Source organism: Manis javanica, chromosome 6, assembly GCF_040802235.1.
Source record: "Manis javanica isolate MJ-LG chromosome 6, MJ_LKY, whole genome shotgun sequence".
Lineage (NCBI taxonomy): Eukaryota > Metazoa > Chordata > Mammalia > Pholidota > Manidae > Manis > Manis javanica.
In genome coordinates, this window is record NC_133161.1 from 146,667,086 (window position 1) to 146,694,019 (window position 26,934).

Below are 26,934 nucleotides of genomic sequence, written 5' to 3' on the forward strand. Positions count from 1 at the left end.
GAAGTGGAGGGGCGACAGAGGCCCCGTGAAGGCCCACTGGGGGTGCTTGCCCAGGCCTCTTCCACCAGGCGCTGGGAGAAGCCCGAGACTGGCCTGAAATGCGCAGTTCTGGTGGAGAGGGGAGGTGGAGGGAAATACAAAACTGTTTGATCTAGTCTGGCCCCTGGGAAGGAGCTAAGTGTCTTTTTGCTGGTAGCTGCGGCAGAAGGTGCAATCATTAGAAGGTGGCATTTTGCATTAGAATTGGTCCCATCAGCCAGTGACATTTCCTTGTTCCTTCTGGTTGGAAGACCTTTCGGTGCCACAGATTCAAATGACTCAGGCATCAGAATTTCTTTCGCTTTTGAGGAGAAACCCATGCCATCACCCTTGGGCAGATGTACACATTAGGTAAGGTTAAAAAAGCAGATGGACTGGTGAGTGCAGCAAGGACCATGGGGTGTACGTGGGGACACGGAAGAAAATGAAAGTGTGCACGTTCATGGTCTGTGCATCCGAACCACTCTGTGGCTGTGAGGATGGCAGTCCTGGGGGATTGGGCTCTGCGGCGTATGCCCTGCAAGTGACTCATCTCCGTGGAGAGGAAGGCCCACACTCGGACCTGTGTGTGAGTGTGAGCATGGAGGAAAGGAGCTGGCGTGTATGGGAGTGCGTGCACATGTGTGTGTGTGTGCGGCTGCATGGCTCATGGAAGGCTGTTAGGTGTCTGTCTGAGGGGCGGGTGGCAGGTGACCCATCCCTCTGCACATTCCCCCCGTCCGCACTCTTCCCATCTCAGTAAGGGGTCCCACCTGGGTTTGTCAAGCCCCAAACCCAGGAGTCCTTTCTCTTCCTTTCTTTCATCTCAAGTTCAGATTTCTCCTCTTCTGATAGACCTTCTGTGACCACTTCAGCCCAAATACCTCCCTCGTCCCCTGCCCAAGTGTTCTCCATTTCAGCACACGCTTGCTTTCCTTTCCTGCATTGTCTCAACTGGGCTTACCTGGCCATGTATTTGTTTATATGGACAGTGTCCTCATGCCCCCTCCCGGGTGCAGCTCCCCAAAGCAGGGGGGTGCTTTCCTGCTCCCTTCCGCATGCTGGGCACTGCTACACAGGAGGCACGCAGTAAACACTCTGCAGGATGGAGGAGGAAGGGCTTGTCTCCTCGTGTTGCTCCAGTGGCTGACTTGGGTCTCAGAGTCACTGCCTGAGGGCAGAGACACTGACACAGGGCAGACTGTCATGTGAGGAGTGAGTTCCTTGTCATGGAAGGCATTCAGTTAGACACTGAATGGATGCTGCTGGTTTCCCACACCTACGGATTACCACCCATGTGCCGTATTGTGGGACATAAGAGTTGTCAAAAACTGGCCCTGTTTCCCTCCCCAGCCTCCCACCTCCTGTTTGCATGTGCTATTTTTGTGGCCAGGAAGGCCCTTCTCTTCCCTGATGGAAACTCATTCTCGTCCTTCCAGCCTGTGCTTGAGTATTCATGCTCTGGGAAGCCACCTTTGACTCCACAGACAGGACCACGTCCCCTTTGTCCCTGCTCCCGGGCCCTATAGGGGGCCTCCTACCTGTGGTATGTTTGCTGTGCATCCCAGTATCAGACCTGAACCTTCTTCCTGCCCGCATGGGTCTCCTGAGGCAGGAAGGCAGTCTTGGGGCAGGCTGGGCTCCTGGGACATATGGCCAGTGAGGACCCCTGGGAGATACTGAGGGGTACAGCCCTGAACCTGGTTTGGAAGCCGTGGACTCCAGTCTGACACTGCTGCTTCCTAAGCACCCAACCTTGGGTGAGAGGCTCAAGTTCCCCCATGCCTCAGTTTTCTCATCTACCAAAGGGGGTTTTAAGGATTAAGCACTGTATGTGGTCTCATGTAATCCTCATGGCATCTCTGTGAGTAAGCACTATTGTATTTCCCACTTTACAGATGAGGAAACTGAGGTTTAGGCCAAACAATTTGCACCTAACTGCACAGTAAGCCAGGGCTGGGGTTTGAACCTGTGCTGTGTTTAGCCGTGAAGCCCAAGTCCCCAGCTGCTACTCCACATCGCCTTGCAAATCCTTCCAGGCTTAGTTGCCAGGACCAACATGAAGATCTGAAGAGACCATGGAGGAACACATGCGTGAGTAGCTCAGCAGGGTTACATGTAGGACCACGGCCATGTGGCCTGGGGCTCAGGACAACCACTTCTCCAGGGCGCCGCTCCCCTCTCCCGCCCAGCTCTCCCTGGGCCACCTCTGGGGGCAGATGCTGGCTGGGACCCTCTCTGCCTGCCTCTGCCGCTGCTAAACTTTACACTGGGCTCTGTCATTAGCCTAACAACAAGCTCCCTGTTTGACTAGCCCTGTCCAAATTTGCTCTGCGCGAGCAGAAGCCCATGGTAAGTCAACGGTTTTCTGTTGATATTTGAGCACTAATGAAGAGGCAGCGAGCAGGCCCATTAATAACTGAGGAGATGAGAGTGTTTGCAGAAGGCCTGTACACAGCGTGTCAGCCTGCCCAGACAGGGCCCGCCTCCTCACTGGTTTCCCAGTCAGCCCCCGGGGCCCTGGTCTCAGCCCAGGTGGGAGGGCTCCTCTGCGCAGGCCCAGGCCTGGAGCGCCTTTCCCTGGGTGCTCCTGCCCCGCACGGCTCCCAGTCTGGGTCCCGGGTGAGGCTGGGAGCTATACTCGTTCTCGGTTCATGTAACATACATGGATCGAGCACCCTTTGTGCACATGCCACTCTGCCACTCGCCAAGTCCCTGTCCTCCGTGGGAGCAGTCCTTGTGAGGATGAGCCCTCAACTCTCACTGGGAAATGACCAGCTGCGTGACCTGTGGCAGGCAGCGGCCCTCTGGCTGGCCCTGGGGGGTGGTGTCTTCTCTCCCCATGAGACCCAGCAGGCTCAGCTCGGGAAATTCTGGCTGTGGATCAGATAGTTAGCTGTGGAGAATTGAATAGTCAGATGTGTGGCATGGCTGGAGGCCCACTCATCCTCTCCACTGGCGACCTTCCAGGTCCTGAGCTCTCCAGGGAGGTGCCCCCCAGATTCAGGGGCCGAGCCCCAGGAAGGCGGCCAGGACCCCCAGACTAAACCTGGTTTGGGTGTAATTTCTGGCCTGTCTGTAGGGGCACCAGAATGGCTAAGGTGGTGTCCCATCTGACAGGCTTGCTTGTTTAGTAGGTGAGGTTGGCTATAAACACATAACTGGAGAAAAAAAAGTTATAATATACCAAGAAGCATGAATCCAGGGCTGTAGGAGCAGAGAGGAGGGTGCTAAAAGGCAAGGAGGACTTCCCAGAGGAGGTGACATTGGAGCGGGGTCTTTAAGCATGGCTAGGGGTTTACAGAAGCCACAGGGACTGCTCCTATTGATGGAAAAGGAAAAGGACGGAGCCTGCCATTGACTGCAGGTTTGTGAAGAGACCCCAACTTGTCTCCTGACTGGGATAGGTGTTGGCAGGAGGATCTGGTCGGGCAGGTCCTTGGGTGTTGGCGTCGGGCCTGGGGTGGGATGCCCCTGGAATGCCATCCTCCTAGGCTGGGTGGTGACATCCACAGCTCTCCCCATTAGAGTTCTCCTGGAAAAAGATGAAGGCAGGTGTGGGCGTGCGAGTCAGGGGCTCTCCTCCCAGCCTTGCCCTTAACTGGGAGAGCAACTTCACTTCCTGGAGCCTGCATTTCCTGCTCTGTAGAGGGGAGCTGAAAATACCTGCCCCCCAGAAGCAAAGCGTCAACAGGGGCAATAGAATGAAAGGTGCCATGGACACAAGCAGCACGGAGCTGAGAGACTCTCAGTGCACCAAGAAACACAACCCAAACACCCATGTGAACCCTGGTCCCTAGATAGACACACACGCCTTCTGCACTGAGGTCCCTTCCACGTCACACCAGCCTCCTCTGTGACAGCCCAGTGGGCAGAGCCCATCCGCAGGTAACAGGAGAAACTGTATCTGCAGGCGCCCTGGGCCGACTGATGCTGGGGCCAAGGAAGCACGGAGAAGCTCTGAGGAGGAGCCCCGAGCCAGTCCTCAGGAGGCCGGGCCTGCAGTGCGCTCTCTCCCAGGACACAGAGGGCCTCGCAGGGCTGCTGCTGAGCTCCTCGGATCCGGAGTCCTCTTGGGGGCCTGGAGAAGTCCTGAGAAGGGAGAGTCCACCCTACAGGGCCTGTCCCCTCAGCCTGTTGTCCAGGCCCCAAACCCCCTCCCGCCCCCTCTTCCATCTTCTGAACCTGGCCTGAATCTAGGGAGCAGAGGGGCGACACCCCAGATCAGTGGGTGCCCCAGATCAGGTTCTGATTGGGGAGTAGGTGCTGGCCGTGGTGATCTCCACTCTGCCCTCCTCACTGCCACACAGCTTTGCACTGCTTGCTGGCGCTCACTGAGGCTGGAGAGAGCAACCCCAGCTGCCCTATCGACGTCTGGCCCCCAGCGCCAGGTTAGCACAGCTCTCTGAAATGGCAGGCTGTTTGGTTATGCATCTGGACCCCTTCCCTAGAACGGGGGCTCATCCCGTATCCAGCAGCAGAAGGTCTCTGGTGACAAAAAGAAAAATGACAGAGACTATTGGCAATAATAATGCATTTCCGTCACACCATGAGTGGTGGTCAATATCAGTGCAGAGGTTCTCAACCTTGGTTACACTTTAGAATTGCCTGGAGATTGCGGTGACGCTGGGGCCGCACCCCAGACCAATGGAATCCAATCTCTGTGGGTAGAGCTTAGGTGTTTTTATTCTGAGAAAGTTGCCTGGCGGGGTTTGGTGCATAGTGAAGGCTCAGAACTGTGGAGCGAGAGAAGCGTCACCTTCCGGGTAGGGTGTTGCCTCTCGGAGGCTGGTTCCTTCATCCTGAATGGAAGACTTGCAGAATCTGAAGCCCCTTTTGACTTCCATCAGTGGGAAAACTGGCTGGAGCCTCCTGCCCTGGGAGCCTGAGCCAGAGGCCAGGAGGGAGAAGCAGCCAGGCCCTGGGAGGGAAGAATGAAGGCCTGAAATTGAGACGGCATGAGTGAGGCAGAAGGTGAGAACCCCACATGTCAGTCTTGGGGGACTTGGCATAGAGCCACAGAGAGAACGGCCTTGTGCTCTCCTTGGGCTTCTGTGTGCTTGGTCGTCTGATGAGAAGACTTATGGCTGATAGGGTTGACGTTCTGTGCTTGCAGCTGATAGAAGCACAGTTAACAGCAACATTTGGGGAGCTACCCTGTGGGATCCGGGGTCTAGCGTGCAGTGCCCTGCTGCGCTGCAGATTAACACCATTTGAGCTTCCGTTTGCACCATGACTTTCTGATGCTGGACTGGGGTGAAGACATGGAGTTAGCCTGGACCCTGGAAAGCTGCAGGAACGGGGGGCAGCCACCTGGAGACTGGAATTGCAATTGGGAAGAAAGCATTGGATGACCCAGGGGTGAGCCCAACTTCTGGGGCATCAAGTGACAGTCCTAGAAAGAAAGGCCTGAAACATTCCTTCACGAAATGATTAGCTGGTTATTTTTTTAAAACGAAGCCTCAAAGGACACCTAATTCCTTAAGAATTTGTTTTTTTTCAAAGGGGAAAGGAGGTCAGGGTAGAGATGCAGGAGTTCATTCTTGGCTTTTGCCCTGTGCCACCATCTGAGGCCAGACCTCTGGGTCTTGGTTACTTATATGGGCCTGGATATTGGGAGTCAGCCGGCTTGCAGTCATTGGCACAAACCCCGTTCTTCCAGAAGCTGGAGTGGAACCCTAGGAATATGCTGCTGAGAATGAGGGGAAAAGATCTGAGTCGTAGTCAGAATCTGCACAGATGTGGCCCAGGGGGCCAAGCTTGCATGTAGGTGATGCTGCTTTTCATGACACACGGCGAGCTACCGCATATGCCCCCATGAGGGGGCTGTTCCGCAGACCCAGAGCCGTACAGACCGCCTGTCCTGCAGCTCTGGCTCACAGCCCTGCAACAAGCATATGGCAACGTGGGAGGATTCTCTTTCTCCCTCACTCAGCATTTCACCATGGCTGCTGTGCAGCTCTTCCGGCAACAGCGCTCCGGGCTGCTTTGGCTCTTCCTTCCTGCGCCCTGTAGCTGCTCTCTCTCCCAGTGAGCTGATGGGAAGGGAAGAGCGGCCTGCCCCACGGTGGCCTGGGCTCCCTTCCTCTCTCCAGCCATGGCTGCCTGTCCGCAGGGAGCCTGCATTCCTCTCCTCCCTGGGGCAGAGTCTCCCACAAGGGAAAAGACCTGCAGGCCGGAGCGCAGAGTGCGATTCCAAGCAGAAGTATAAGCACCCGGCTGTGGGTCTAGGTCCGAGCTATGCTTGCCTTCTCAGCAGGAAAGGTGGTGGTTCTTTCTGTTCCCCAGGAGGGAACCAATGTTTGAGCGATGATTGAACAAATTGCATCGGGGGAGAGAGAGCATTGCAGGAAAAGAAGGTGGCGTGAGCTAAGTGGTGGAGGTACGCAGAGCGCAGTAGCAAACAAAGCTGAACAGAGAGGCAGGAGGCAGACCACAGGGGCCTTGCGTGCTAAGCTGCGGAGTCTGGACATTATGGGACAGATGTGTGGGGAGCCACTGAAGTGTATTAAACGCATGACAAAGAGCAGCATTGAAAGAGTGTAAAACTTGGCTACAGATTAGATGGGACGAGCAAGGGAGAGAAACACGTGAGGAGCTCCAGGGTCTCAGATGTGGTTGCATGGGAGACGGGGATGGCCTTCTGGGAAGCTGGGAGGTACAGAGGAGGAGCTGGGCAGGGTGGGAAAAGACAACGGCTTTGGTGCCAGACCCTCGGGGTCTGAGCTCTAGTAGGGTGACCAGAGGGAAGGACCCAGCAGGATCCTCAGGAAGGGGGACGGGAGCTTTCTCAGCAGGTGGCATTTGGGCAGAGAGAACAAGGCCACCACGAGAACAGAGAATGGGCGTGGGGAGGGAGTGGCTGGAGATAGAGCCCGGGAGAGCGCTCATGTGGGGGGCTGGGGTGCGGAGAAGCTGCGGGAGCAGCAGGCAGGGAACGGCAGAGGGATGGGACGCCCAGAAAGCATCGGCGCAGTGTTGCTGAAATCCAGGACTGCGAGTCCGCGCAGGAAGCAGGGGTCCCTACCCTGTACTGAGCTTAAGCGGAAGGGGGATGTCGGAAGTGAGGAATGTCACTCAAAAATCAAAGAGGTGAGAACCGAGAACAGCTCTTAGATGTGGTCTCTGGGAGGTGCTCAGTGGCCTCAGCCACACTGCAGCCTGGTTGGGGTGGCAGCCAGATTGCAGGGTCCGGAGGGGGCAAAAGGCGGTGAGGGGGTGGGGGGCCAGGGCAGCCGCCTCTTTGAGGCTGGGCAGTGAGGCAGCGAGAGGACCAGAGCTCAGTAGCCCAGGGGAGAGCAGGTGTGAGGGAAGCTGCTGTGTCTATAGGACGACCTAGAAGTGGGAGGATGCGGGAGGGGGGCTGGGGGCGCTGGGTAGCTCAGAGTTCCTCCCTGGAATCCCTCATGGGAATGCGGAGTTTCCTTCCTGCTGGTGGGCATGGTGGGGGGATGCGCTGCACCCAAATGGCAGGAGTGATGGAGACAGCGATGACGCAGCAAAGCTGGACAGCTGTGGGGTGGCTGAGGGCACAATGGCGGGCAGGGGAGGGCGCGGGGATAGTGGGGTGGACTGTGAGGCCCACTGGGGAGCAGCCGGGCTAGCTCCAGCCCCCAGCCTGCTTCCCTCCTGTTCACCGGGTGGTGGCTTCATTCTGGACTACTGGGAAGGGGCCTGGGTGCCCTCCCTCTAATCCAAGCCCCCTGTCCTTGCTGCATCACCCACAGTGAGGCGGTAGAGCTGCTCACCTGCAGCTGCCTGCCCCCTTTAATTCCCTGAGTGCCAGAGCAGATACCAAGGGCTTGCAGGACACCTGGTGGGGGAAGAGCCTGGTTTGAGAGGGACGCAGCAATGTTCCCTGCGACAGGCACTGCACCTCGCTCCCAGCTGTATGGGACACGCTCGCATCGCCCTCAGTTACCCTCACACAAACCTGACTCCTGGCTCCCAGCGACTCAAGTTCCCACTCCTGACATGTGAGTGAGAGACTTCACCCTGTTACCTGGCCAGTGGCGTCAGCCAGATGTGCTTTTGTCACATCCCTCATGTCCCCCAGCACCCCAGTTGTGCTCAGCCCCTCTTTGTGTTTGAACATCTTGCTGTGGTTTTGCAAGTGCTGAGCCCAGTGTCTGGGATAACCTTCTCCCTCTTGTCTTCCTGACAACTCCTGGCCTTTGCCAGAGAACCAGCTCATAAGTCACCTCCGCTGGGAAGCTTTCCCGACTGCCCGTCCTTTCCTTGGGTTCCTCTCAAGGACTCTGTTGATAGTTTACCCAATTGCCATCTCTATTTTTTTAAATTCATGACAGACCCTGATTGTGTCTGGGCACCCGCCGCTCTCCCACGCAGCCAGTGGCCTTAGGAAGAGCTGACTCCCCACGGCTCCCAAGCCTCAGGGCTGAGTTCAATTGGTCTAAAATAAACCCAGTTCCCTCCCCAGGGAATGGTTGCAGGAATTGGGAATGTGCCCCACATTTGCGCCCGTAAGACACACAAAAAGAGGTAGGCTGAGGAGCTTCTGGAAAAGTCCTCTTGCATCTGGTAGGCAGCCGGAGGAAGAAAGAAACCTACCTTCTTTGTGTGCCACACGCAGTCAGGTCTGGAGGGGCCCCCCTGAACTGCTGATCTTGTCCCCAGGCTGAAGAGGAAGCCCACTCTGGGGAGAGCGTAGAGGAGGGCCCAGGGGCCAGGTCCCAGTCGCTTCTCTTAGCCCTTGAGCACGCCCACTCCGGATCCTGCCTTAGCCTCGGACCTCCTGCCGCAGAAAACAGTACCTCCTCCTTATTATTGACGTCTTCTTGAGCAAAGACTTCTGTCATTTGCAGCCAAAAGCATGCGAAGTGGCACAGTTCTAGTAGGACTCTGCCACCGCTGTGAGATCCTATCACCTCCGGGCTGTCATAGTCACAGCTCGGCCCCTGCTTCCTAGCCCCGCCTTGGAGTCCCCAGTTCCGGTGGGGACTGAGTGAATGGATGACCTCAGGCTCATGTGGGCTTGCTCCTTAGGGTGCTCTGCCTCAAAGTCTGCCTTGTTACCAGTTCCCTCCCTCCCTGAGAAGTTTCCTGTCCTCCAACAGCACTCTTTCCCTGCTCCCTTCTTGGTATAGTGGACACAGGCCGGGGAAGACCCAGGCTCCGGGAACTTGCTTGATGCCCTGCAGTGGGCTGGTATCAGAGCAGGGGCCATGGGCCAGGACTCCTGGCTTCCAGACGGGCACCTACCATGGACCGGGGACTATGCTAAGGATGTAGAGCTCAATGACACACAGGCCCTGCCTTCACAGGTCTTACTTTCCAATCAGAAAGGTAAGCGAGAAGACACAGGTCTACTGCAACTGTGTGCACCGCTACATGGACTTGGGGCACAAGTGCAGCCACATAGGAAATCTGGTTGCTCGGGACCATACCTTCCTGATGAATAACTAGTCTGCAGTCTCTCTCTTGGAGTTCCTCCAAGCTCCTTGCATTGCTCAGGAGTCCTGGTGGCCCCCTTGGTCACGACAGAGTTGCCCTTTTCCCAGGACCAGGTGCAGAGAGAGCTGCAGCCTCAGGGCCCGGCACTGCTGAGCTGCGGCTTCTTACAGCTGACGGTGCTCTGTGCGGCCCACAGGCTCTTGTCCTCTGATCCTAAGGCCCCTGCCAGACCACAGTGGGCACTACCTGGTGTTCAAACCTGCAGCAGTCATGGACCAAACACACATGCTCAGCCATTGTTATCAAAAGTACAAATACTGGGTGCAGAGGAATGTGTACCACACACATGGTTTACCCAAACCAGCCCCTCCCAGGCCCTTTTGTGTCCTAGACTTGAGCCTAGGTCACTCACCTGGACACCCTCTTTCCTTAAGATAATTCTATTTTAGGGACCTGGATTTTACAGGCCATTTGTCCAGCCACAGATTTCTCTGACTCCAGGCTTGGGGAGCCGAGGTTAAGCCATTCCTTTATCTCTTTCCTCCCAGAAGGCACTGCCTTGTTACATAAACCAAGCTGCTTAGCAATCAAGAGGTAAGGCGAATTTTGTGAAACCACTAAAGCAAAAGGCAGGCTTTGTTACATCTTGCTCCATCCTTAAACAATGAACTCTTTATGCCTCATCTTTGCAAAAGTAGCAGGATTCCTTAAGTGACCCTGGGCAGGACAAACATCGGCTTCAGAAGGCGAGAGCCTCAGCAGGTGAACAAAATTACTGAAGAGGACAGAGTAATGGAGACTTCCCAGGGTTGGAAGGAAGGGTGAGGGGAGACCAGAGAGAAAGATGTCAGAAAAGTGAGGCCTCAGCAAGGAGCCCTCATTCCCCAACATTTTGTCACGAAAATTTTTAAGCATACAGAGACATTGAAAGAATCTTTCAGTAAACACTCAACCCGCTACCTAGATTACCATTGTATTTTCCTTTTTCATCACAGATCCATCTATGCGTCTCTCCATTCACCCATCGATGAGTTTATACCATGAAATTCACCCATTGGAAGTGTGCAGTTCAGGGACTTTTGTAAGTTTAAGCCGTTGTGCAGGCATCCTCCCAAGGGTGTTTTAGGACACTTCAGTCACCCCCAAAATCACTCCCTTTACGCCTGTGTGCTGTCAGTTACTGCTGCTGTCCCCAGCACAAGGCACCCCCCAGTCTGCTTTCAGCCTCAATGGGTTTGCCTTTTCCGGAAATTTTATGTAAATAGAGTCATAGGATACAGTCCGGTGCATCTGGCTTCTTTCACGCTGTGATGTCTTTGAGGTGTGTTCTTGTTGCATGGGAGGGAATGCATTTCTTCTCACTGCTGAGTTGTGTTCCACTGAGTGGATGTACCACAGTCTGTTTGTACATTGTCTTGTTGATGAACATTTGGATTATTTCCAGTTTTGAGCTGTTATGAATCATGCTGCTATGAACCTTCCAGTAAAGCCTCTGTGTGGACATATGTTTTCTTTGCAAGGTTTTAAAGGTTATATAGCAGATTATTATATAGGAGGTTATATCCTAGGTTAAGGTCAGAGGAAAACATTCCTGGGAGGATGCACAGTATGTGCAGAAGCTCAGAAAATGAAAGTGCCCAGTGTGTGCAGAGGATGATAGTGGTTCAGGATGGTGGGAAAGGAAAAACAAAATTCTCTTTTCCTCTACCTGTCTTGGGTTTATTGCCTGGGGGCCTGAAAATTAGATTGACAAAAGACAGTTTTACAAGAGAAAAACAGAGTTTATTAATACGTGTATCAAATATAAACATGGGAGAACTCAGTGGTGAATAAACTCAGGGGTGGTTAGAATTTAGGTTCATATAGGTTCTTAACAAAGAACAATCAACGTGTAGAGAAGTGACAAGACAAAGGAACAGGGGTTTAGGTTTTCAGGGTGGCATACTGTGGGAAGGTAAATATATAGGGGAAACAAATGGAAGATAAGTATTGTTTTAGCAAGATTTGTCATGTAGATTCCTCTGGTGCCATCTTTGGGCTGATAAGTCTAGTGTTGTCTCCTGGTGATTGAGCATCACCCTGCTCTTCGGCAGAGAGGAGGAGGCCAGATTTTGTCCTGTGTCTGCTTTTAAAAACTGCAAAGAATAACCCTATGCCAGACGTCATGTTCTGAGGTGATGTACTGTGAACCCGTTCAGTGTCATGGGGGACGGGACAGGGGTTGCCAGCAGCTGGACCACAGTCCTTCAAACACTGTGCTGAGGGGAGAGGGGAGTCTCGGAGGAGTTTTCTGGGAATCAATGTGGTCAGATGTGCTTTGTAGAAACATCATAGGCTTGCAACCCAGAGAACGGGTCAGCCAGAAAGGTGTTACAATTGACAGGTGAGAGATACAAGGTCCTAAACCTAGTCCTGGTTCATGGTGGGGGTGGATGGGGGTGAATCGGTTAGAGTGAGGCTCTGTGTACATGTGTCCTTGGGGAGGGAAGTACACGGTATGTTGAGGGGGCAACCAAGTGATTCGGCCTTGACTGCAGCCCCATGAGCACCCCTTTTCCGCAGAGGAGGCAGCCCCCAGCTCTCTTCTCCCCAACTTGTGCTGGCTCTCACGGTTAGTGCCGTGGGGGTCAGCGCTGTGTAAATGCTGATTACAGAGACGGTGGGAGCCGCTCAGATTTCTAATTAAGATTAAAGAATGTACCTGGCTTATAAATGGTTCTCAGGAATGTATAATTTGATTAGCCTGTTTTCTCCGGGCACTTTAATTCCTGGGTTAGTGAATGTGGCCTCTGACTACAGGTGGGGCTGCTTGCGCACCACCCAAGAAGTTTGGGACCATGTAGGGCATTCGGATGGGTGGCGGGGAGGGAGGCCAAGAGGGGGAGTGTGAGCCCTGGGCAAGGTGGTCTACCTCTTTCCCCTCTTCCTCATCACTCCCGGACAAGAATGAAGCATGCCTGACTGGGGATCAAAAAGTGCCCAAATATTGACTATAAAATGAACATGCTCACACAGACTTCATTTACATTCATTTACTTCTATGCAAAAGCACGGAGGCCAGGTCCCCCAACTCCGGAATCCAGCCCTCCTCCTACCCCTGAGCCCAGCCAGCTAATCCCCAGCAGGGCCGAGTTCTCTTGAGGGAGCATTGCTCCCAGGTCAGTCATAGTCACCAAGACAACTCTAGGGCTGATTCGGCTGCTGTCTCTTCCCGCAGGGCCCTGGCACTGGCAGTGAGCGGCCTGGCCTGCTGGCTCTGGCTGCCACGGGAAGTCGGAGCTCCCCTGTGGGCTGCATCCCAGCCCCCAGGGCAGGCACCTTCTGCCCTCCTCACATCCCCGCACCCTCTACCCCAGGCTGTGTTATGACTTGGGAACCCTTGGTATAGTTTGCTTTCTTGGGTCCCTTCCTCCATATAAACAAAGAAATAATTTTATTTTACAACTGCACTGGTATAAAGATGAATAAGTTGATATTGTATGTGAAAACACTTTATCTGAAAGTTAATTTGTTTTCTTCTAATTTGAAAAGAAACCCATTTCCTAAATGTGCAAGCCCCTAAATGTGTGATGGACCCTGGTCCCGAGGCTGCTGTGACGAGTGAATAAGTGCCCCCCCAGAGCTGCTGACCAGCCCACAGCTGCCAGCCCGTTAATGAAGTGACAAGTGGAAGGTCTTGCTTTCCAGCAACGCAGTGCAGAAGCCCTCAGCGGAAGCCTGTGGTAGCTCTGCCCTTAGGCTGCCACTCTGCACCCCTGCTTCAGAAACCGGAGGCCCTTTTGCAGAGGAGGCCAGAGCTTTCCCCAGCCCCTAACTCGGCCTGCCCCGTGGCGCTGCTTCCTTGGGTCCCGCTTGCTGTCTGTCTGAATGAGTGCCGTCCCTACCCTTGCGTTCCTGGAGGCGGCTGATCTCTGGGGGTCTTTGTGCAATGCTGAGCTCCTGGTGGTCAGGGGTCCTCAGAGAATGGTTGGAGGAATGCCTGGGGGAGGGGGATGCAGTGAGTGCTTAAAGAAGATTCCAGAGGCTCTAACCTAGACTTGTACATTGGACTCTATGGCTGGAGCTTGGAATCTGCCCTGTAAAGGTTCTGCAGATGATTCCCTGTGCACGGGAAAGTTAGCGAAACCTGGTGTCAGGAAACTTCAGGAACTTGACTTGCCTCTCCGTCCTTGTCCCAGGCTTCGGGCTGCTTGCTTCTCCCGTTCCCGCCTGCTGGGAACTCGGCCAGCAGTGTTACACACCATGGTAGGAATTAGGGAGGAGAGAGGGATAGGTGTAGTCCATTCCCGCTTCACGGAGTTTAGTGTCCTCTTTCCCAGAAGGTGGCCTTACCCTCTTCTCATGCCTCTATTTGGGAGGCTTGTCTTTTCATGCTTCTGAGGAAGGAAGGCCTCTTGGGGCTCAGCCCCATCTGCCAGCTAATAAAGACAATAGGAAACGTCCCTGGGCAAACATGCCTGTTGATGGGAAGATAGTCAGTTTTAGGAATGCCTACATTTCTTAATTGCATGCATTAAAAGAAAATCGATTCCGGTCACTCTGAGAAGGTGGGCTCAAGGGTACTGCATAGAATCTGGAGACAGTGCTCCTGGGCTTCTGCCCCAGGGTTGCCACTAACTAGGGTGTGACCCAGGGCAAATCCCCTGACACCTCTGAGCCTCAGCGGCTCATTCTGACCTATTGACATAATGAGTTTTTCTAAGTATTGCTGTGATTATTCCAAGGGAGCAGTAAGGTGTGTCCACCCTACCCTGGAGAAGTCTGGAGGCTGGGGTTGGGCTCTGCCTGCACCTGGCTATGTGATAGGAGACTCTTCACCCGTCTGCACCTTAATCATCATCCCTAGTAAAGGAGGGAGAAGGGACTGGACAATACTCAGTCTCTGTTTGTGGCTTCCAGGTAGTCTAACTCTACCCTTGTAAGTTACACTGCCAGAATTACTGCTGCTACACCCAGGACCGGCTTGAGCTTGGGTTTGTGCCCCCGAGGTCCTTCGGCCCAGGCCCTTCAGGAGGTGACTGGGCGACTTGAGTCTCTGGTCAATGAGAGGCCTGGCTCTCCAGGAGGCCAGGGGCAGATCATGCAAGATTTAGGGAGACACCTTGCTTAGGGAGGTCCAGCATCAGTACCAGAAACCTTGCCCGTCCCTCAGTGGACTCGCACACATCCAGAATGTGGGGCACCTCCTCCGTGAGGCCGTCCTGGACAGCGCCTCGTCCTGCTCGGAGTGGGGATGGAGTACGGCAGTTCACCGTGTCTTGTGCTCCTTTCTTCTTCCTTCCTGGTCTCCATCCTCGTGTCCCCGTCTCCAGAGGGCCTGGGAAAGGGATGGGTGGGGAGTGCGGCCCGGTGGCCGTCCCCACGCTCGCGGCCTCTGCATCCAGCCCGGGCGCAACAGCGCCGTCTGGCAAAGGGACTCTCCAGGCTTGTCGCGCTGCTCCGCTGCTCGGAAGGGAGCGGGGACGGGGCTAATGATAATGAACACTTGGGCGTGCTTTGTCTTCGAAGTGCTTTACAAACACGACCTAATTAACCCGCGGGGAGGAGCGGCGCCACCAAAACGCTCGCTGTGTTATTCATTTCTATCCCTCGTGGAGCCCGCAGCCGGGCGGGCGTGTTGGAGGGGAGGGTGCGCTCGCTGGGGCTCCTGCCCGCCGCGCTTCCCCATCGCACCCGCCGTGCTCTCGGTGGGGAAGGGCCGCGGCGAGGCCTTTCTCACGCATCTCACTGCATCTCAGCGCCAGGCTAGGGAAACGGAGAGGTTAAGTGACACGTCCAAGGCCACACAGCCCTTCCGGGGGTGCTGAGCCTCACACCCGGGCCCCCACCGCAAAGCTCCGGGACTGTCACCATCTGCCTGGGCGCCGCGCCGGACCCCCGCGCTAGCGAAGCGCTGGGCCTCCCGCCAGGCTCGCGTCCGGGCGCAGCGGCGAAGGCAGGCGGAGGCTGGAGAAGGCGGGCGGCGGGCGGCTGCACTACGCGGCACTTGCCCGCCGGCCGAAACTGTTGCCAGCGCAGAGCTCCCCGCCACACCTGAGCGGGGACAGATGTGCATCAATATTTATTCGTAACTCCCGGGAAGCCTGGATGAAGTGTAATTATCTCGGCTCAATCAGCTCGGATTAGCATAACATCAAGTCACCCATCAGATGGAGGGTTTGATTTCGGGGATCAAAGCGCCGGGCTGCAGCCGTTGATTAATCGGGGAGAGGAGAGCGGCGAGAAGAAGGCCGCGCGGGCTCGGCGAGGCACAGCTGCGCCGCTTTGATGCGCGGGTCGTGCCAACTTAACTTTCCCCGCCAGCGCGGCGCTCTTCGGCCCGCGGTATTAGGGCCACTTCCCCGGGCAGCAGTCGCTGGCTTCACCGGGGCTGCGCTGCGACCTGGGCGCTGGGGGCGCTGCGGGGCCCGCCCGCGTGCAGCCCGGGAGGACGGGTTCCTCCTGGCAGAGTGCAGCGCCCACCGCCCTGTGGGGGCCGCCCCGACGCTGAGCGCAGGAGTGACAGGCCCACCTTCAAGACCTCCCCCAGGCTGGCTCCGGCCTGCCTTTCCCACCCCACCTGCCCCAAACCCTCCCGCACAAAACTTGCTGAGATTTCCTTAAGCCGTCTTGCTTGTTTGGATTCAGTATCTTTGTACAATCTGTTTCCCCCGACCGGGATCCCCTTCTGTCCCTTTCTTTCCCTAACCAGCTCTGACATCTTTTACCCTCAGCCCAAACGCACCCCAGTGAAGCTGTCTTTAAGGCTTCCAGCGGTTTCCCCAGGGCCTGGAGGTGGGTTTCTAGGATTTGGACAGCTCCCAGTAGAATGCTCTGTGCACTGGGCGGGGCCCAAGGGGCGCTGGGGAAAGACTTTTCCTGAGGGATAAAGAGGGGCTGCAGGGTTCAGGTTCCCTGATAATCCGTATTGCTGTCCTGCAGACTTGAAGAACTTCCCCTCCTGATTTGCACCCTCCCCTCTGGCATCAGCTGTGCCAAGAGCGGGAACCTTGCTGTACCCATGTTTCTGTACCCTTGGGTACAGTCCGTGGTTCAAAGCAGATGTGCATTCTAGTTCTTGCCCTTTGCTAACTGTTTAGCTGACCAACTCACTTGACCTTCCAGGGACAGACTGCCGCTCTGCCAAGGGCTTTGTGATGTTATGCTCTGTGTTCTGTCATCTTCCTTAATAAACCCTGTTCAGTGAAGCCACTGCCGAGGGACAGCGCCCCAGTCAGTGTCAGAGAATCCTAGAATCTTAGCATTGAGGGGAAGCTCCCAGACTCCTTTCTCATCCTCCTGACAGCTAGTCTTCACCCTTTGCTTGATGGGATGGGATAGTAGAAGGGAGGTCCTGAGGATCTCCCCTGCAGCTGGCCCCCATGGGAGCTTGCCTGGCATGGTGGGGGCAGGGGACCTGGACAACACACATGGCCTCCTTCAAGGTTTTCTATGATTGACAGGGTGAGGAACTCAGCCATGGCATCACCCAGGGTGTCTGCACACCAGGATTTCCCTGCTGAAGGGCCTGGAGAGTACTGGAAACCCAGAGAGTATCAAAGTGGGAACACACAAGTATCTGCTGGCTTTCTGCTCTAGAGTGTAAGCCCCTTGAGGGCAGGAAACCTCACTATTTTATTCCCCAGAATCAAAGCTCAGTGCCTAGCACAGAGTAGGTACTCAAATAGATGCAGAATGAATGAAAAAGGCAGGCAGGCAGGCAGGAGGGAGTGAAGGATGAGAGGGTTGCCAGCCCTAGTAGGGGCTGGGTCTTGAGAGTGTGTGGGGATGTGCTGTATACTGGCAGAAACATGATTTATCTCCATTCCAAATCTCTGCTATGCAACATCCTGGATTTTTCTCTCCCCTTTAATTAAGAACTAAATATAGATCTTAATTAAGACACTGATGAATTTAATTTAGAGTGGCATTAGGGCCTTAACTTGCAGAGCTCAATGCTGTGTTTGTATAATGTGGGATATAAGCTAAGTGAGTGCTTGCTTGTCACCACCGTCAATAAGTCCCCTGACATTCCCTTTTGAAGTGTTGCCAACTAATCCACCCCCATGTAGGATGCTCCCGGGTGCCTGCTGCCTAGACCCCCTTCACCTGTGTATACCACAGGCCCCATCTTGTTTCCCACGCTTGGACCAACCGGACCCCCTTTCCACACCTCACCTGCCTTGCCCACCACAGCCTTTGCTCACACAGGTGCTCCGAGGGGTGTGCCTTTTCTTTCTCTTCTCATTCCCAGTTCGTCAGGACAGCTCTTCCCCTTCAGGTTCTACCCCAAAGCATGCCTTTGATGAAGGCCCTTCTGCTTTCCTTCCCCATCTTCTCCTCATCTCTAAGCACATGAGGTGTGAACCCCAAACTCCCATAGGGTTTTGCTGATCCACCGCTTACTCTGCCATGTGCTGTTACTCATTCTTGGTGTTACCTCCCTGGCCTAATCTGGGTACAAGTGCCAAACACAGGCCAGTAGTGGGAAGAAGCTGCGACTCCGGCGTTCATCCATGGGGAGTTGAGGCCTCCCCCATCTCGATCCTGGATGGCAGGCCCTGCGCTGGGACCTGGGAGACCTTGCAGTGTCTGCAGCGGGTCAGGGCACAGCAACTCTTTGTTGGGGAGCTGTCCTCTGTACTGTAGGGTGTTTAGCAGCACCCCTCCAGATCCAGGCAGCAGACTCTTCCATTGCACCCCAGCTGTGACACCCCAAAATGCCTCCAGACATTGCCACATGTTCCCTGGGGGGCAAAATGACCCCAGTTGGGGACCATTACTTTATACCCAGCACAAACTGTATGCGTTATCTCATTTATCTACCTGCTAATATGTGGTATAGGTACTATACTGACGCTCATCTTACAGATAGGAAGCAGGCCGAGCCGGGAATCTGGCACCAGGCAAGCTGTCAGCTGGAATCTGGGCACGCATTCAAGTCCTTCCTTCTCAGTTTCTCACCTTTAATATGTTGATAATCATACTTTGTTCTTATGGTTATTGTCAAGTTCTTAGCACAGTGCTTGACACTTGGTAGGTGGTCAATAAATATTAGCAAATTTTCTTCAGTAGATGGGCAGCCTCAGCATTTTTAGTGCTTCCTGTGTGCCAGTAATAGTAACAATATTTATTGAATACTAACCATATGAAGACACTGTTTAAATGTACAAATTCATTTGACCCTCATAGGGATCCTATGTAATAAATGTTATTCTTGTTATTCAGATCAGAAGCAGAAGCACAGAGAATCAGATACCTTGCTGGTAACGTGAGATCTGGGGATTCCACCCCAAGACAGCACGGCTCCAGGACGCATGCTCTTCGTGATGGTACCATCCGCGGGCACCAAGCTCGCAACAGGTACTTTCATGTTCATTTCATCTCTGAGCCCCATTTCCAGAGATGCCTCTTTCCCGAACTGCACGGTCCAGTTTGGTAACTATCAGACGTATGTGGCTATTTAAGTGAAAATGAACTAAAACGCAAAATTCAGTCACACTAGCCAGCGTTCGGCGCTCAGTAGTGCTGTGCAGTCAGTGGCTCCTCACTGGACAGCTCGGCACACAACATCCACAGCACCAGGAGAGTTCGGTTGGCAGCACTGTCCTAGGACCGTGGGAAATGAAATTCTTTCCCTTGAGAGTGTTTTTGATGCCCCTTTAGATAACTGATGTCAGTCAACACTGTGTCCAGGATGTACAGCCACCAGAGTATTCTGTTCAGTTTACATTTATTAAGTCCCTGCTATGTATCTGGAACAGTATTTGGGACTGAAGATCAAAAGGTAGATAAGTAAATATGACCCCCCACTCCTAATGTGATTTATAAAAGCGTTAGGTTGTTAACTTACAGAGCTCGGCTGTGTTTGTACCATGTGGCCTAGGAGCTAAATGAGCACGTGGGGAGCCACAGTTGTGCACCAGATGTCGTGGTAGCCATGCCAGAGGGCAAATAATTCTGTCTGAGTTGGGTCAGGAGATACTTCCTTGAGGAGGGATCTGGGGATCCTTCCTGCAGGATGCTGGGTAGTCCCTGGGCAAGTAGAGGCTGGGCAGTGTTCTCTGGGTTTGGGATGTGCTCAAAGACTCTCTTTGGCTGGAATTCCTGCTGTAGAGACTTGCAGCAAAGGGGGTTGAGCAATTAGGGCAGGTCGGTATTTAAAGGAGATTCTGTCAATCGATAAAGAAGTTACATTCCAGGTGAACCTAGAGTTGAGCTCAGTGAGTAGAGATGGAGGAGTAGAGGTGGGAAACATTCATCTCTGCTTGTACCTCTGGAGGCCCCAGTGGCCCTCCCTAATTCCAGGCTGAGCCCCTCCTCCCACCTCCCTGGAGCTCTGTCCCCCTACCCCCCACTCCCAGGTCGGTGGACCCTGCCCAATTGCCCATCTTCCTGCTCCAGTCCAACACTCCCCTGCCTCAGAAATTGCTTGGTGATATTGGGAACAATGAGACCTGACAGTTCAGGGCAAAGTGGTTTTTTCAAAGAAGGCTATTGCATTCCTCATGATGTATAGACAAGTCAGGAGAGCAGCAGGAGAGCAGGAATGGGGGAGAGGTGAGGAGTTGGGACTCCACAGAGGCTGGAGCCTCTTGGGGCAGCGGACGTGGCTGCTACCCTTGATGTGTGGGCTGGTGGCCCTGCAGAGCAGGGCCCTGGCCGAGCCTCGCCAGAGGAAGCACCCTGGGTGCTTAGCTGGAGGGGCAAAGCTATCAGGGCTGCTAAGGAACCAGGGACTGTGGAGAGCTTATTCCTTCTCGGGGGCAAGAGATGCATCAGTTTGGCTTCATTTCCTTCCCGTCTTAGGCAAGAGCGAGGCAATGAGGAGTTGGAGGGAGTGGGTCCCAGTGAGAAGGTTCACCTGGGGCCACGCGGAGGCCCGCAAACTGCAGGAGATTTCGGTGACGTCATACAACCAGTGGCTGTGCAGCTTGCAACCTAGGACTGTGTGTATGTGCACGAATATGTGCGTGTGAATGGTTCATTCCTTTTTCTGCTGAGCAGTGTCCCGTATTATACATGTACCATGGGTTGTTGAACCATTCACCTGATTTGGGTTGTTTCCAGTTGACTTATTATTATTTTTTAATTAACAGGCTTAATTTTTTAGAGCCGTTCTAGGGGTACAGAAACATTGAGCTGGAAGTACAGAGAATTCTCACTTACCCCTTTCCCCCTGCACAGTTTCCCACATCATTAACGCCTAGCATTAGTGTGCTACATATGTTACAATGACGAACCAATACCGATACATTATTATGAACTAAAGTTCATAGTGTACATGAAGGTTCACCCTTGGTGTTGAACATTCTCTGAGTTTAGGCAAATGCATAACGTCAATTACCCACCATCCTAGCACCACTGCTGTAAACCCCTGGGCTCCACCGGTTCATCCTTCCCTCCCTCCGGACTCTGCCAGCCACGGATCTTTTACTGTCTCCAGTTTTTCCAGGGCTTTTTAGATGTGCTTCTCTTTAGCATTTTCTAGAAGTCTCCCCTCTTGGGTCTCTAGAACCAACCAAGCCTAGTTACTGAGCCTTCTGGGAGCCTGGGCCTCGTGGGGAGCTGGTTCGGGGGCTGTGAGCAGCTTGCACATGAGTTTGAGTTGCTTTCCTTTGAAGACCAATGATTGCTGGCACTGGTTCAGCTATGTCCCTGCCAGTGGTTGAGCTGTGGCCCCAAGGGGGCTTGGCGCCCCAGGCCATGTTTAGGGGCGGGAGAGAGCAGAGGAGGGGAGCGGGGGGGCCTTGCCAACTGAGAGCTCAGCTCTGGGGCTTTTTCTAACTGCAGGCCCTCTGAGACCCCAGGGGCCTCAGCTACTCTACAGCTAAGCTTGGAAGCCAGCTGCCTGGGCCTCTGCGCTCTCGGTGCCTCTGGCTCAGCCTGGGGCTGCCCCCTGGCTTGCAGGCTCCCCCTCTACATTCGGCTTTCATTTCTAAACAGACAGTAAAATAAGCAATTGATTTTTGGATATTACATAAACTGGGAGAGGGAAACTTTAATAAGTGAAAGAGCAGAGGGAGGGGGTCTGAAGATCTTAAACTCAAAACTACAAAGAGCCAGCGTTTACAGCCCAGATGGAGACAGCTGCAAACCTGCTATGATCAGAGAGACGGTGTGGTGGCCCCAGGTCCTTGAGAGAAGCCTGGCCCAGCCAGCAGGGCTCTGTGGCGTCCCCCTAGAGGCTGAGCCCAGCCCAGGCTTCCCTCTCGTCTCAAGCTGCAGCTCCTAAGGTCATTGCTTTCATATTCCCCAGGGGGCCGTGCTGCACCTCCACATCCTTCCCCTGGTCTCAAGCCTCTCTCGGAGGCAGGCTAGGACTTCAGGCAATCAGGGGCACACAGGGCATGAAGGTGGAAAGGGGCCTCTCATTGCACGGATAGTGTGTCCCGGGGTGCAGAGGTCCTGCCAGTGCCTGGTGGGGGCTGTGGCTCAAGGCCCCCGTGCCTGGGTGGGGCCTACCCATCGCTGTCAGGTGAGATGAGGTGCTTGGCAGGGTGTCTGTGATCAGTACTGTCATTGGTGCTGTTGATGTTGTATAGGTGGGGAAACTGAGCCATGGACAAGGTGCTCTTCTTTGCCCAGGACTTTGAACTCCAGGTTCAGTGTTCTTGACTGTTCTGCATTTTCTTTGTGGTGCTGCCCATCTAGCCCATCTCAGGTTGGGCCGACTGTCATGGGCACATGTGTGTAGGGTGGGTGATAAATGCCATGGAGGGGTAACTGACACTTGGCAGGAGCCGGTGGGGGGAGGTTAGTGAGGGTCTCATGGATCCTGCTGCACACTGGTCTCCCAGGTTGGGGAAATTTTCATTTAGAACATAGGGTCCTAGCAGCCAAATGGGCACTGGTGTGGCCTCTGCATCCCCTTCTCTTAGAACCCTCAGCTCCAAAGTCCAAACAGTGCTGGTTGGGTCCCACATTCTCTCCAAAACCTGGAGTACCTTGACCTGGGTCCCCAGAGTGCTCAGAGCTGGTTGGGTGGTTTCCCGCTATGACCCACTGCTGACCTGCTTCCAGGTTCCTGGCTGGGTTGAGTTTTGGGGCCAGCAACTGTAAGGCACCCCTTCCCACTGACCACAGCCAGGGGTATAGTCATCTTGTGTTGGTGGTGGGGTGCTTTTCATAATAGCTGAATCCTTACCTAGACTCTTGGGTTCTCTTTAAGAAAAGACTTGGAAATGTGAGAAAGCAGGAAAGACCTGGTGACCTCCTTCCACTGGGCTGCAGAGCTGCCTGATGACCCTTGTCCTAGCTGTTCACCCTCACGGAAGAGGATAAACAACTGCGTAGGGATGCTCGGTGATGAGAGGCGGATTGTGATGAAAAACCCAAGTGCAGCGCGGGTTCAGAGGTGGGAACACCTCCCAGGGTGGGGGCCTGTGGGGGCCTGCGGAGGGGCATTCGGTATTTGAGCCAGACCCTGAACAAAGGGTAGGAATTTGACAGATAGTGGAGGGAGGGAAGGGTGTTCTGGGGGGCAGGAATGGCCTGGTGAAGGCCACCAAGACAAGAAATTGCACTGCATTTGGAGGCTGAGCAAGGATCAAGTTTAACTGAGGCGTGGAGTATACATAGACAAGGGATGGTGGATGAACCTTGGGGAGAGCTTGAGCCAAGTCAGGGAGGATTTGAATGCCAAGCAAAGAGTCTGGGCTCTGGGCTTCACTGAACAATCCGTGAGGAGCCACTGAGGGGTTTCTAGCTGGGGAATGGCTTGATCAGATGGCGCTTTAGGCCGATTGCTGTGGCAGAGCTACACCCAGTGTATATGAGCGGGAACCAGGTGGATGCAGTGGTCCGAGCAGAGGTGGTGAGGGCCTGAACTAGAAGAGCGGCCCAGCGAAGGGGTGCAGGGTGTGCCCTAGGGAATACTGGAGAAGAGAAAGACGCGGCTCCCACCTAAAAGCCTAGCTGAGGAAATGAGGCTAATATATAGAGAGATAGATGAAAAATGGGAGAAAGGTGTAAGAAGAGTATTTAATGAATTGCCAAATTATGTTTGGTTAAGAACCAGCATACACTTGTGTATTTTGTTTTGGGCTGATGGAAAGGGATGAGTCAGCCAGGGTCGCAGCGGAAGGCAAGGGCTTCAAGGATCATGTGGAACTTGAGTGGTTCTTGAAGACAGGGAGCATTTGAGCAGGAGATGAGGCGTGGAGGTAAAGGGAGGAGCTTCTTGGCAGGAAATAGTATCAATGAGGCGGGTGGTCAGACCTTCATGGCAGCAGCCGGAGCCAGACTGGGCTGAGCTAATCATATAAATGAAGCGTGTTATTTATTTATTTATTTTTTGAGAGGGCATCTCTCATATTTATTGATCAAATGGTTGTTAACAACAATAAAATTCTGTATAGGGGGGGTCAATGCTCAATGCACAATCATTAATCCATCTCAAGCCTAATTCTCGTCAGTCTCCAATCTTCTGAAGCATAACGAACAAGTTCTTACTTGGTGAACGAATTCTTACATAGTGAATAAGTTCTTACATGGTGAACAGTCCAAGAGCAGTCATCACAGAAACTTTCGGTTTTGATCACGCATTATGAGCTATAAACAATCAGGTCAAATATGAATATTCATTTGATTTTTATACTTGATTTATATGTGAATCTCACATTTCTCCCTTTATTATTATTATTATTATTTTAATAAAATGCTGATGTGGTAGGTAGATGCAAGATAAAGGTAGAAAACATAGTTTAGTGCTGTAAGAGGGCAAATGTAGATGATCAGGTGTGTGCCTGTAGACTATGTGTTAATCCAGGCTAGACAAGGGCAATAAAACATCCACGGATACAGAAGATTTCTCTCAAAACAGGGGGGTGAGGTTCTAAGCCTCACCTCTGTTGATCCCCAGTTTCTCACCTGATGGCCCCCCTGCGACTGTGCCTGTCTTAGGTTGTTCCTCCCTTGAGGAATCTTACCCATCTCTGGCTAACCAGTCATCTTCCGGGGCCGTACAGGGAGATGTAAAGTTGGTAAGTGAGAGAGAAGCCATATTGTTTGAAAAGGTTAGCTTTTTACTTCTTTGCAGATTTATGCCCTGTGGCTTCTATGCCCAGCATTTGTCTTGAGGTATCTTTACCACTTGGAGGAATTATGATACTCAGTAATTTCGATATGAGGCACAAATTCTACTTAAGGGTTGTAATTAGGAAGGAAGAAGAAAAGCTATAGAGGTAGCAGATGGAAGAAAACATGGGAAGATTGATTATTTCTTTGACATATCTTCTTGTAGAGTAACTTAAGCATGTATAGGTTTAAACTACTAATTACATTGCACACACACATTAACATAATAGGAATACAGTTACATAACCAAAGCAGATCTATAATCACCAGCCATCTCCAGTGAAGCCAAGAAAACCAGTTAGGCACCCTAGGCATTTGTGAAAATTGTCTATGATATAATGGATATTGTCCAACTGTACTTGAACAGTCTGAGAGAAATCAGACAAATTAAAACAACCCATTCCTGGGAACTGTTCACATCCCATATGCTCTTTTAACAGTAGATAGTCTGTAGTTGTAAGATTTTGGGGCACTACAACTTGCACTTCTCCTAATTCTTGGTTGAGTTCCAACAGTATAGATCCAGTCAAATTTGTTGTTTTACTGTATGCACAGGCCAGCTTAGATATCTCCTTCTTTATTCCAATGGCAAGTCCAGGAACCAGTGGGATGGATGCAGCTACAGCTGCAGCATCGCCTGGATCTTTGTGGAGGTTTTTTGATGATCATCTTCTGGTATGACTCTTCCAGCGAGTGCTGATGTTGGAAGTTCTTCTTCATATCGTATCTTAGTTCATTTTCTGGGTAGCCAAATTAGGCTTTGATCCGAACAGACCCTTTGCCCACACTTTGATATGCCCTTTATACCATTGTGTAGAACTCATTGGAAGTCACCACACAGGAACTCTTTTTTTTTTTTAAGAGAAAGGAATATTATCAGAAAAGTGTACCTCCATAGCCGATCATCTGACACCCTTTAAGTGATCAAAATTAAGGATATTTAAAGCATGCATTAATCGTTGATTTACAGTTAGTTTTATCCTATCAGGGAGTAATACCCCTTCTCTTTCTTTCTTTCTTTTTTTTTTGTTATCTTTAATCTACTCTTACATGAAGAATATTATGTTTACTATGCTCTCCCCTATACCAGGTCCCCCCTATAAACCCCTTTACAGTCACTGTCCATCAGCATAGCAAAATGTTGTAGAATCACTACTTGTCTTCTCTGTGTTGTACAGCCCTCCCCTTTCTCCCACCCCCACCATGCATGCTAATCTTAATACCCCTCTTCTTCCCCCCCACCTTATCCCACCTTACCTCCCCATCCTCCCCAGTCCCTTTCCCTTTGGTACCTGTTAGTCCATTCTTGAGTTCTGTAATTCCGCTGCTGTTTTGTTCCTTCAGTTTTTCCTTTGTTCTTATACTCTACAGATGAGTGAAATCATTTGGTATTTCTCTTTCTCTGCTTGGCTTATTTCACTGAGCATAATACCCTCCAGGTCCATCCATGTTGCTGCAAATGGTAGGATTTGCCCTCTTCTTATGGCTGAGTAGTATTCCATTGTGTACATGTACCACATCTTCTTTATCCATTCATCTACCGATGGACATTTAGGTTGCTTCCAATTCTTGGCTATTGTAAATAGTGCTGCGATAAACATAGGGGTGCATCTGTCTTTCTCAAACTTGATTGCTGCGTTCTTAGGGTAAATTCGTAGGAGTGGAAGTCCTGAGTCAAATGGTAAGTCTGTTTTGAGCATTTTGATGAACCTCCATACTGCTTTCCACAATGGTTGAACTAATTTACATTCCCACCAGCAGTGTAGGAGGGTTCCCCTTTCTCCACAGCCTCGCCAACATTTGTTGTTGTTTGTCTTTTGGATGGCAGCCATCCTTACTGGTGTGAGGTGATACCTCATTGTAGTTTTAATTTGCATTTCTCTGATAATTAGTGATGTGGAGCATCTTTTCATGTGTCTCTTGGCCATCTGTATTTCTTTTTTGGAGAACTGTCTGTTCAGTTCCTCTGCCCATTTTTTAATTGGATTATTTGATTTTTGTTTGTTGAGGCGTGTGAGCTCTTTATATATTTTGGACGTCAAGCCTTTATCGGATCTGTCATTTTCAAATATATTCTCCCATACTGTAGGGTTCCTTTTTGTTCTATTGATGGTGTCTTTTGCTGTACAGAAGCTTTTCAGCTTAATATAGTCCCACTTGTTCATTTTTGCTGTTGTTTTCCTTGCCCGGGGAGATATGTTTAAGAAGAGGTCACCCATGTTTATGTCAAAGAGGTTTTTGCCTATGTTTTTTTCCATGAGTTTAATGGTTTCATGACTTACATTCAGGTCTTTGATCCATTTTGAATTTACTTTTGTATATGGGGTTAGACAATGGTCCAGTTTCATTCTCCTACATGTAGCTGTCCAGTTTTGCCAGCACCATCTGTTGAAGAGACTGTCATTTTGCCATTGTATGTCCATGGCTCCTTTATCAAATATTAAT

General features: G+C 52.4%; 1 long non-coding RNA gene across 1 annotated transcript in view; it reads left to right on the plus strand.

Moving 5' to 3' along the window:
* The window catches only part of LOC140850030 (uncharacterized), a 200,980-nt gene that overhangs the window by 92,348 nt on the left and 81,698 nt on the right, over positions 1–26,934 (plus strand). Inside the window, exon 2 of the long non-coding RNA XR_012132749.1 lies at positions 18,640–18,774. This is a non-coding gene — a long non-coding RNA (uncharacterized lncRNA). The remainder of the gene's footprint in view (positions 1–18,639; positions 18,775–26,934) is intronic.